Below are 11,489 nucleotides of genomic sequence, written 5' to 3'. Positions count from 1 at the left end.
TATCGCCCCCTCGGGATTAAACTATCACTAGTCCAGTTTCGTGGTATGTTTTATACTGCTAATCACTCAGGCATATTGCTTTGACGTCTGTTTGTTATATTTCTAGTCATTTCAAATAAGTAGTTAACTTTGAATTTGGTCATTTATTGTTTTCCTACTACCCGTAGTCATTGTTCGAAAGTCACACGACCCGTGAACACCCGGGTCTCCATGCAGTTTAACCCATGCTTGTCGTAAGAGCCGTCTATGCTTGTCGTAAGAGCCGTCTATGCTTGTCGTAAGAGCCGTCTATGCTTGTCGTAAGAGCCGTTTATGCTTGTCGTAAGAGGCGACTAACGGGATCGGGTGGCCAGGGCTCACTGACTTGGATGATGCATGTCAGCGATTTCAATTGCGTGGATCGATGTTCATGATGTCAATCACTGGATTGTATGGTCCAGATTCGATTATTTACAGACCGCTGTCATATAGCTGGAATATTGCTGAGTGCGGCGTCAAAAAACAAACCAATAATCCAAAAAAAAGGAGTCTAAGTATGATTTAAGTTAAATTACAGGGAAAATATAGAAAAAATATAGCACATAAAGAATATTTTACGTGAAACATTTATTTTTGAAGGATGAATCTGCATACCAAATACGATTTATGGCGGCTCCACATTACTCATTACAAACAGATAAACAAACATCAGCCTTGATTATTCAGTGTATGAAAGATCCATTCTATTCTATATAGCATAATAATACTAAAAAAGAAGCATGGATCATGAATATTTTTTCGGTATATTTATGAAATTGAGTACTCGCGGTCTTCACTAGAGAAAAAATATTCATGATCTAACCTTTTTTGTTCAGCACACTCTTTTTAGCGGTACCTTTCCTGATATATCATCTAAGATCAACTCTTCGATATCCACTCGCAGGAACCACGACCATGTTTTCTGGATCAGTTCAGAAAGAAACAATTTATAGTAAAATATACATCTTCAATAAGGGACTGGTAATTTATTACTGGGGGCGGGGGAGGTGGGGGAGGTGGGGGCAGAAGTAGAACTGTCATTTTTTCTCAGTCTTCTTTTTTTCAAGTCCAATTCTAGCCTCTGCGCCCCCAACAAGGATATCAAATGGGAGGTCCCTTATACTTAACGGGGTGGTGAGGTAGCCTAGTGGTTAAAGTGTTCACTCGTTACGCCAAAGGCCCGGGCGCGATTCCACTAAGATATGGTTTGAATGAGATTGGCCCTGTCGTGTCGTGGGAATATTGCTAAAGATGGCATAAACGAACACACTCGCCTTGAAGAGCAAAATCCAGAAGGGCGGGTTGAACCGGGGGCTTCCGTGGCAAATTTAACTGAAATGATTCACTGACTGAAACACATAATACACAGGTCCCAACTTTTTACGTTTATTTTACCCAACTATGGGCGCCGATAGCGTCGTGTGCTTGCTACCGGATGATTCTGAGATGTCGTAGGCCGACGAGGGAGAGGTTTTTGTCACGGATGAAGTCGCCAGCTCGAAACATGCACCTGTATGTAGCAGAGTTGTGAATGTTGTGAGATGAGATGAAATGGGGGTTTAACATAACGTTCAAAATTTTTGCGCTTATTCAGCGACGTGCATGCTTATGTTATGCGTGTGGCTGTTTGTACTAATAGTATTAAGTTATCGTTAAAACACGACTCCAGTGTTTTGATTGAAAATGTTAAGCCCCTATCTCACATACACGATTGAGGAAATTTCGAACACGATTTAAGAAAAGTTGAAAAATCGTGTTGATTCGTGCTCGACCTTGTGGTTTATGCAAATATCTAAACCAAACACGGCCCTCATACGACCTTCATACGACTGAACACGACACTCATACGACCGTTATAAGATATTCATACGATACAACACGATTTAACCTCATTTAACACAACCCCAATACGACCGTCATACGACCAAACACGATCGCCATACGATTAAACCCGAATCATTACGATGTCCATACGACTACAAAAATAAACACGATCTCCATACGACTGAGCAAGACCTTCATACGACATATTTTTGTTTATTTTGGTCACGTGGGTCATGTAGTATATAAGCTGCATTGCAACAACATTTCTGTGTCAGTCTTCACCATGTTCAACAACGAACAAGACCCGGTTCATCTTGTCCCTGGGTACCGGGTGGATATAACACGATTTAAGCCGAACTGCAACGTCCATACGACCGCGCGGGATCGACCACGACTTAACACGAATGAACACGAATGAGTGCGCGACCTTCATACGTTCTAACACGATTTAAGGAAAAACGTTAAATCGTCTTCATTCGTGTTCAGATTCCTGAATGTGAGATAGGAGCTTTCAACATCAAGCGCGAGAAAAGCTCCAAGGGCCGCGAGGGCTTTTCGTAAACACAAGATGTTACATTTTCACCGAAAACCGATCGCGAGGATGAGTGTTTCAATCAACGTATGAACTGTCTAAATGCAAGATAATACTAGAAGAATAAGAGTGACTGAGTTAAAAATTTATGGTAGCCTCGGAAATAAGAAATGATCAGGATACCTTATAGTGAAACAGGGGCGGTCGGGTAGCCTAGTGGTTAAAGCGTTCGCTCGTCACGCCGAAGACCCGGGTTCGATTCCCACATGGGTACAATGTGTGAAGCCCATTTCTGGGGTCCCCCGCCGTGATATGGCTAAGAGAGGCGTAAAACCATAGTCAGTCAGTATAGTGAAACAATAAAGTAGTCACAGTAGAAAACGAATTTGACGACAACGGGCGAGAGAAAGATCAGCTGCAGCATGCAAACAACTGAAGTCATGATATGTAAGATTGAACACCCTTTCACCACCTGCCCCGCCTGTGTCTCAGTGGGAAAAGAGTGGGTTACAATACTAAACATCGTATGTGAGGCAGAAATTTTCATGTGAAAACACTTGGGACTCTTAAACAGTCAAAAATCAACATTGGATGCATATTAAAAGGTCTCACTTCAAAAAGGTTCCTCTCACAAGGTTACTAAACTACCGGGCAAAAGAAAGTTTTCACCGACTTCACTTGACCAAACGCCAAAAACAAAGGCATATGTGAGATTTATGATGATTAATTTATAAACAGAAATCATTTTCCATGACTTAGACTGAAAATGCATTGTAATGCCGATATTGCATTCTCCGCAATACACAAAGAGAGAGAGTCAAGGGGTCCAAATTAAAAATTACACAAATCAGAGTTCATTGTAAAAGTGCATGAAGAGTCCATTAATGAGTGAGTAAGTGAGGTTTTACGCCGCTTTTAGCAATATTCCAGCAATATCACGGCGGGGGACACCAGAAATGGGCTTCACACATTGTACCCATGTCGGGAATCGAACCCGGGTCTTCGGCGTGACGAGCGAACGCTTTAACCACTAGGCTACCCGACCGCCCCCTGTCCATTAATGACACAGTAGTCAGGTAACACGTCATCAATAGCGAGTGTGACCACCCTGGGCATCCATGCACGCCAACACATGCCTCCTCATTGACATCGTCAGTCGGCGGATAACATCAACAGGAATTCTGTTCCATAAGTTCAATAGAGTCTGTTCAAGTTCCTGTCGGTTCGCTGGAGGCGGTACATGTCTCAGCTGACGATCAAGATAATCCCAGAGATGTTCAATGAGGTTCATGTCTGGAGAACAAGGTGGCCAGGGCAATACGTTGACGTTAACGTTGTTCAGGTAGTCTTGAACTATTCGGGCGGTGTGGCGATGGGCCTTGCGTTGTCTTGTTGCAAAATCCTCTTGGCTGATGTTGAATAAAGGGCACCACAACAGGTCTCAACACTTCATCCCTGTATCGCTGAGCATTCAGGTTTCCTCGGATGATAACCATCCGTGTTGTAATCTGGCCACAAATGCCACCCCATACCATGACGCCTCCACCTCCAAACGGGTGAACTTCTCTAATGCAGTTTGGCGCCAGTCGCTCTCCCCTTCGTCGAAAAACTCGAACTCTGCCATCGTTCCTGAACAGACAGAACCGACTTTCATCCGTAAAGAGCACTCTCGCCCAGTGACGTCGCTGCCACCGACGTACAGTTCGTGCCCATTGCAGTCTGCGTTGACGGTGTAGACGAGTCAAGGCCATTCCTCGGAAGGGTCGGTAGGCTCGTATACCAGCCGTACGAAGTCGTCGAAGGACTGTTCGTCTGCTGATGGCATGCCCAAGTGCTGTTGCCGCCGTTGACGTCGCCGTCACACATCTGTTTCGGAGGTGAATCTGCCAAACGTAGCGGTCTTCGGTCGGTGTTGTCACTCTCAATCTTCCCGATCTTGGCCGGTCTTGAGTCTGTCCTGTCTATTGGTAGCGGATTATCAACTTGCTGATGGTGGTCTGGGAGCAGTTGAAGGTTCTGACTATCTGACGTTGAGTAGCCCCTATATTGGCCATACCGATCGCTGTCTCGTTGCGCTTGTGTAAGTCTGGGCATCTTCTTGGTGGTTTTTTGCTTACTGAATGCCTGCTCTGTCCAACGTCGGTATTTATGCCACAATAACGCACGTGCATTTGGACCAATGTCTCAAAATCACGTTTTGCACGTTTTCAACAATGCATGATTTGGAAAGCTGCGTTGTGGTTGTGGTCATGGTCATGTTGCATTTGGGCGAATGTTTTCTGCGAGGGTTCAAACCTGTACCAGCTTTTTTGCTTTTTATACAACTATTAAATTTTAAAGTGAAAACTTTCTTTTGCCCGGTAGTTTATGAGATAGACCGCCCCCGGAGAGCGGAAGGTCTGGGATTCGATCCCCGGCCGTGTCATACCAAAAGACGTTAAAAGATGGTGCTTGTTGTTACCCTGTCTGACGCTCGGCATTAAGGGGGTAAAACAAGGACTGGTCGGCTCGGAGACAGTATGCTGTGTCTGAGTGGGGTATTCATGTTAACCTGCGGCATGGTATCTCTGGGGGCTAGCACTAAATCGGCCAGAATTAGTACAAGCAGCCACACACACATGGGTGCATGCACGTCACTATATAAATGCAATAGTCTTGGACGCGACGTTAACCCCATCTCACCTGTTTAACGCCACACTCAGCAATATACTCTAGCTGTATGACGGTGGTGATTTGACACGTAAGTGGGTAGGGGTATAACGTTTGCTGGGATTGCTGTTATGCCTGCCACATGCATCATATTCGGGGTGCCTCTCGGATCCTGGTACGGGTGAGGGACTGAACTATATGCACAGCTAGTGGGCTAGCACTACAAATCGGCATCAGTCCGGACTAGTACAAACAGCCACACACACGTGCATTCACGTAGCTATATAAGTGCCATAATCTTGGACGTGACGTTAAACCCAATTTCCCCATATGAGGTAGCAAGGTACCTATAGTACAATACTATATAGACAACAGTGTCAGTAGGCATGTAAGCTAGTTTTATCATGCTAGCCCAGTAAAATGCCATGCGGCAGTTTGAAGATACCCCACTCAGACACAGCTATACTAAGAATCGACGAACCCTTGTCATCCTCTTATAATTAAGTGCTGAGCGCCAGGCAGGGTACAACTATAGAGCGATTTTTAAACTGGTATTTTGCTATGAAGCGGCCAAAGGATCAAACCACAGACCTTCCGCTCTCCGGGCAGAGGCTATATCAACTAGACCACGGAAACAGTCTGAATATTGTGAAGCAGTCTTTTAGCGTTACATTGTCAACATGACAAATGTGTGAGTGAGTTGGTTTAACTCTGTTTTGAACATTATTTTAGTTATAGCACGGTTGCCGCGGCGGCAGGAAAGCCAAGTGACCGTGGCCATGCATTGTATACCTTTGGTAGAACTCACGGCATGAGCGACAGAGGATAATACTCATGTCGAATCAAGATAAAACATTTGGAAGCACTACCAGCAATACCTCTATGCATGCAAGGGGAAGAATAGGTTTTCAGCAACCCATGTTTGCCGTTATAGGCGAATATGCTTGTCGTAAGAGGCAACTAACAGGATCGGTTGGTCAGGCTGCTGACTTTGATGATGCATGTCATCGTATCTCAATTGTGTAGATCGATACTTATGATTTTAAGTCACTGGATTGTCTGGTCCAGACTCGATTATTTACAGACCGCCGTCATATAGCTGGAATATTGCAGAGTGCGGCATTAAACAACAAACAAACAAATATATGCATGCAAGACGATCTGAAGACGGACGATCTAATCAGCCAATCAGCGTCGATGCTCTTTCCAAATTCTCGATACTTGTGAGCGAAAATTCAAAACAACATCTCTGGTTTATTCGTCTCGAAGTAGAACAAAAACGACAAGTTCCAACAGTAGAAATATAAGGCTGCGCCGTTATATTGTTGTTAATAGTTGGCTGGATACGTCCTGACTGAGATGATAATGAATTTTCCATCGTACCTGAATTTGATGAATGCAGGACAATTTGCTCCACCGTAGGTCCTCGCCGTTGCGGCGCCGACATGTGTCGTCTGCTCGAACAAGGCAAAGAGGTAGAGCTGATTCAACGTTGACGTCATGGGAAGAAGCCAGTCATACACCTCGTCACCAGAAGTGATGTCAGTACCCCGGATGTTGACGACCATCCAATGAATATAGGAGTTCTGTTTGGTCTTTCCCAGCTCGGGGGTCGGGTCCAGCATCAACAGGGTGTACTGCTTGTCTGAAAAGAATCAACTACTCATGGCAACCGATTTCTAATGTTTGGCGCTACGCATGCTAATATGCTACTCATGACATGACATGACATGACAGATTTACTATAGCATCATGACCGAATCGGGTGGTCCTTAACTTCTTTTGAGCAGTTGTTTTAAACAGGAAGTTTGGCTTTGCAAATCTATACACACCTCGACGCAACGTGCACGAACCCTCTACAGGAACAGATCCAGGATTTTGAAAAAAAAGGTGCACATACTATCCAAGTCACGAAGTGACTAAACCCAGAGGACAGATCTCGTGAAATGTGCGCATGTGACATGCTAATTTATAGTCATATTTAATCCTATAAACCCATTTCCATTTATGATATAGAACAATATTCCAAGGAACTGTTTCACTCACCTTTCAGTGTGACAGAGGGGGATCATAACGGATCTCCATGGGAACCAGAGTGACCTTGGGGGAGATTCGAGTCTGAACGGAGCCTAACAGCTTCAAGCTCTGGTAATCTAACGTGATGTTTACAGGTCTGGAACAGAGGTGTAGGATCTAGGTATTGTTTTCATGTTGATCTATACTGTCATATATGTGTTTAGAATGTAAACATTGACGAAACATGTTTAGATCTAAACACGAATAGGATATGTTTACATCCTTAACTGAAAACCCATATAGTGTGTTCTATCAAAACGCATTTAGGTCTAAACACTTGAAATGAACTATCGTCTCACAGCCTAAACACCACCTAAACACTCCCCATTATCTAAACATGTTCAGACATTTAAACACGATTGTTTCGAACTTATACCTATTTCAATAAAGTTCATATCATAAGCCAATAAGTCAAATATTGATTAGATGTATAAAATATATATGAGCGAGAGGAATTCTGTATGAAGTGAGTGAATTGGGTTTAACACCGCTTTGAAGGTTCACGGCATGTCAGCTTGATGTGGGGGGAAGTCCGAAGTGATGCAGGTCTGTGATGTTTACCACATGGATATGCTGCTGACAAACCTAGAAACATTATTGGGGCGAACCGGGATCTAAACCCAATCATAGATTTCTGGCGTGCCCAAGGGACGCAACTCTGCACAGTGAATTGTGGCGCCTCGAACGATTTGGCCACCGCCCTCTTCCGCGTGAAGAGTGATGAGAAAGATCGAGAGAGTAATAAAACTCTTAACAAAACTGTAGTGCCGAAAGGGTATTTGCCGTCTTTCTTTGTTGTCAATTTGTTGTTTAACGCCGTACTGGGCAATATTCCAGCTATTTTACGGCGGACTGTATAGTGTCCAGTCAGAACAGACAATCCAGTGATGGACACTGTGGGCAACGCTCCACGCCATCGTGATAAGCGAGTCTGATCAGCTGTTCCCGTTAGACGTATCTTACAGCGAGCCATATACTGCGAACCTGTTCTAACCTGGGTTATTTATTGTATGTTGGATTAAAACATGGACGGCCAGCACCGAACATGACCAGTATCTGACAATATGTTTCACAACGGGTAAGTTATGACGGGTACCTGGAAGTACCTTCCCACTTAAACACACACATGCTGCCACCTGGCGTTTGTGATAACGGCCGGGGACCTACCCTTTTGAGTACAGTATGTCACATGACCTGTAGGTTATGACTGGGGCAGAAAAGCTGACGTCAACAGAGACAGTTAGATGGAGGGTTAACGACAGGGATGGCACTCCGCCTCGTTGCCTGATATAGCTTGTTAACCCTGAAACGTGAGAAATGGATTATTTGGGGATAATCTAATAGCAATATTTTTTCATTTACACTTTCTGATATTCATATGTAACTTGGATTGACGGTGGCTAGAAGGATAAAAAAGAGCCTCAGTTGCGTCATGCAAATCGGATACATGATACAAAATCAGTTCCCTGACCCAACACACAGTTACCTGATACGAACACCGTCCCCCAATCACTACGCCTTAGTTACGTGATACGAACATCATCCCCCAATCACTACGACTCAGTTAAGTGATGCGATCGCCGTCCCCCAATCACTACGACTCAGTTACGTGATACGAACATCGTCCCCCAATCACTGTACGACTTAGTTAAGTGATACGAAAACCGACCCCAAATCACTACGACTCAGTTAAGTGATGCGATCACCGTCCCCTAATCACTACAACTGAGTATCGTCCCCCAATCACCACGAACACCGTCCACAAATCACTACGACTCAGTTACGTGATGCGATCACCGTCCCCCAATCACTACGAACTCTGTCCCCCAATCACTACGACTCAGTTACGTGATACGACCACCGTCCCCCAATCACTACGAACATCGTCCCCCAATCACTACGACTCAGTTACGTGATACGATCACCGTCCCCCAATCACTACGACTCAGTTACGTGATACGATCACCGTCCCCTAATCACAACGACTCAGTTACGTTATACGATCACCGTCCCCCAATCACTACGACTGAGTTACGTTATACGATCACCGTCCCCTAATCACTACGACTCAGTTACGTGATACGATCACCGTCCCCTAATCACTACGACTCAGTTACGTTATACGATCACCGTCCCCCAATCACTGCGACTGAGTTACGTTATACGATCACCGTCCCCTAATCACTACGACTGAGTTAAGTGATACGAACATCGTCCCCCAATCACGTATGTCCTCCGATCTTTGTGTGGCGGTAGCAAGCAATAAGATCTAACTTTAATGAGATTGTTACACAATTCTGAAACCAGATGTTCCGGGTTATCACATCCATGTTCCGCCTCGTCTTACGGGTTTTTGAAGAATCTAAGACAGCTTACATTTGCCGTAGTAGCCTGGACACTGGTTGAGATATCCCAGCCTCCTGATGTAGACGGCAGCGTACTCGTCTGTGTTGGCCCGGAATGTGTTGAAGCCGTACGACTTTGCTGACAACATAAAAACAGTTTGATAGTATTTTCTGACAGTCCATCGTCAATCATTCTCAGTTTATTTTTCGATATATGTGTAATGCGGAAGAGTATCTCATCTCGTACACCATTTGAGGTCTGCCTCCATGGGTATCCCCGTGCATTACCTTCGTCAGCAGTCACCGCCCTTGGCAATCACTTCACTTGACATTAGAGTACAACTCATGGCAAAGGAGTACACCAGCAACCCACGTCAAACAGGACTACCTCATATATTAACGTGACATTGGAGTACACAATCGACTCCCGTACATCGCGATACAGGAGGACACCCAAACCCGCGTGACACAGGCACACACCACCGACTGACTTGACACAAGACACCACAATCCACGTGACATAAAAGTCCACTCACGCGACACAGAAATACACCACCACCCACGTGACACCGAAATACACCACCACCCACGTGACACAGAAATACAGCACCACCCACGTGACACAGAAATACACCACCAACCACGTGACACAGAAATACACCCCCACCACCCACGTGACACACCACCAACGTGACACAGGAGTGCACTCACGTGACACAGAAATACACCAGCACCCACGCGACACAGAAATACAGCACCACCCACGTGACACAGGAGTACACTCTCGTGACACAGAAATACACCACCACCCACGTGACACAGAAATACAGCACCACCCACGCGACACAGAAATACATCACCACCCATGTGACACAGGAGTACACTCTCGTGACACAGGAGTACACCACCAACCACGTGACACAGGAGTACACTCACGCGACACACACACACCACCCTACACGTGACACAGGAGTACAAAATCACTCACGAGGCTCAGAAGTACATCAGGGCCCACGTGACACAGTACAGCATCACCCATGTGACAGAAGTACACCTCCGACTCACTTGACAGAGCTAGGAGAGAGATTACATCTTCCATATACACAGAATAGTCAATATCGAAGAGCGTGGCGAAGATGTTGTTGACGGTGGTCACGTTGAGTGTCGTCTGCTGCTTCAGCACGAGCCACACGTAGGGGCTGTCCCTGTTCACGGGGATCCTCGGGCCGGCATAGGGAGCGATCACCTGGATACATTGTACACTTTATGTACACAAGATACAATGTACACAACTCTTGAACACACGCTTGATTACCCCAAGGCCCACTTACGCACTAACCGTGAAGATCCGGGGTAGAATAGCCTCCAGCAACCCATGCTTGCCGTAAAAGGCGACTATGCTTGTCGTAACAGGCGACTAACGGTGGGATCGGGTGGTCAGGCTGGCTCACTTGGTTGATGTCATCGTAACCCAACTGCATGGATCGCTGCTCATGATGTCAATCACTGGATTGTCTGGTCCAGACTCTAATATTTACAGACCGCCGTCATTAAGCTGGAATATTGCTGAGTGCAGCGTAAAACACCAAACAAACAAACACTTACACAAAACGGTCTTAGCTACGACCCCCCCCCCCCCCTTAAACAGCCGCATGGCCCGAAATAAAGCTAGTTTAGATTTTCCTTGAGTTCTGAATCTTCCATGTAAATGGCGCTCCTTTTCTATTTAAATGTACTTGCTTGTTTCTATCAAAATCATAACATAACAAACCTAACATAGGACTTGCCTTGGGTCTTCAAGACACCCCTATTGGAAACACAAGAGCCAGGTTACTGATGGCGAACATGGACATTCCGCCCCCATGCAGGAGCAGTATGCAGAGGACCTCTAACAAGGTGGCTATTGCTGTTACTGAACCGAATACACAGGATATGGCTGAAAAAGTTGAATTGGTAAAGGAAGTTAATCTGAAGAGGGGTACTGAGCCATGCGAGATGAATATTGCCATGGATGGCCGATACAACTCAACGACAATAGCAAGCAG

At 45.3% G+C, this 11,489-nt stretch overlaps 1 long non-coding RNA gene across 2 annotated transcripts; it reads right to left on the bottom strand.

The window, feature by feature from the left end:
* Positions 1 to 487: 487 nt before the first annotated feature.
* On the bottom strand, positions 488 to 10,689 carry LOC124141109. 2 transcript variants are annotated; one of them, XR_007218699.1, is made up of 7 exons: positions 10,433 to 10,689; positions 9,476 to 9,583; positions 8,267 to 8,402; positions 7,070 to 7,196; positions 6,407 to 6,668; positions 1,403 to 1,528; positions 488 to 940 (listed from the first exon to the last, which is right to left on the bottom strand). It is a non-coding gene; the product is annotated as an uncharacterized LOC124141109 (long non-coding RNA). The 2 variants fall into 2 exon arrangements; XR_007218700.1 differs by lacking the exons at positions 488 to 940; positions 8,267 to 8,402 and having other exon boundaries at positions 1,052 to 1,528.
* Between the last annotated feature and the right edge of the window lie 800 nt (positions 10,690 to 11,489).

Source organism: Haliotis rufescens, unplaced genomic scaffold, assembly GCF_023055435.1.
Source record: "Haliotis rufescens isolate VD_foot unplaced genomic scaffold, xgHalRufe1.0.p SCAF_6, whole genome shotgun sequence".
Lineage (NCBI taxonomy): Eukaryota > Metazoa > Mollusca > Gastropoda > Lepetellida > Haliotidae > Haliotis > Haliotis rufescens.
This window is presented reverse-complemented; position numbering and strand designations above follow the sequence as displayed.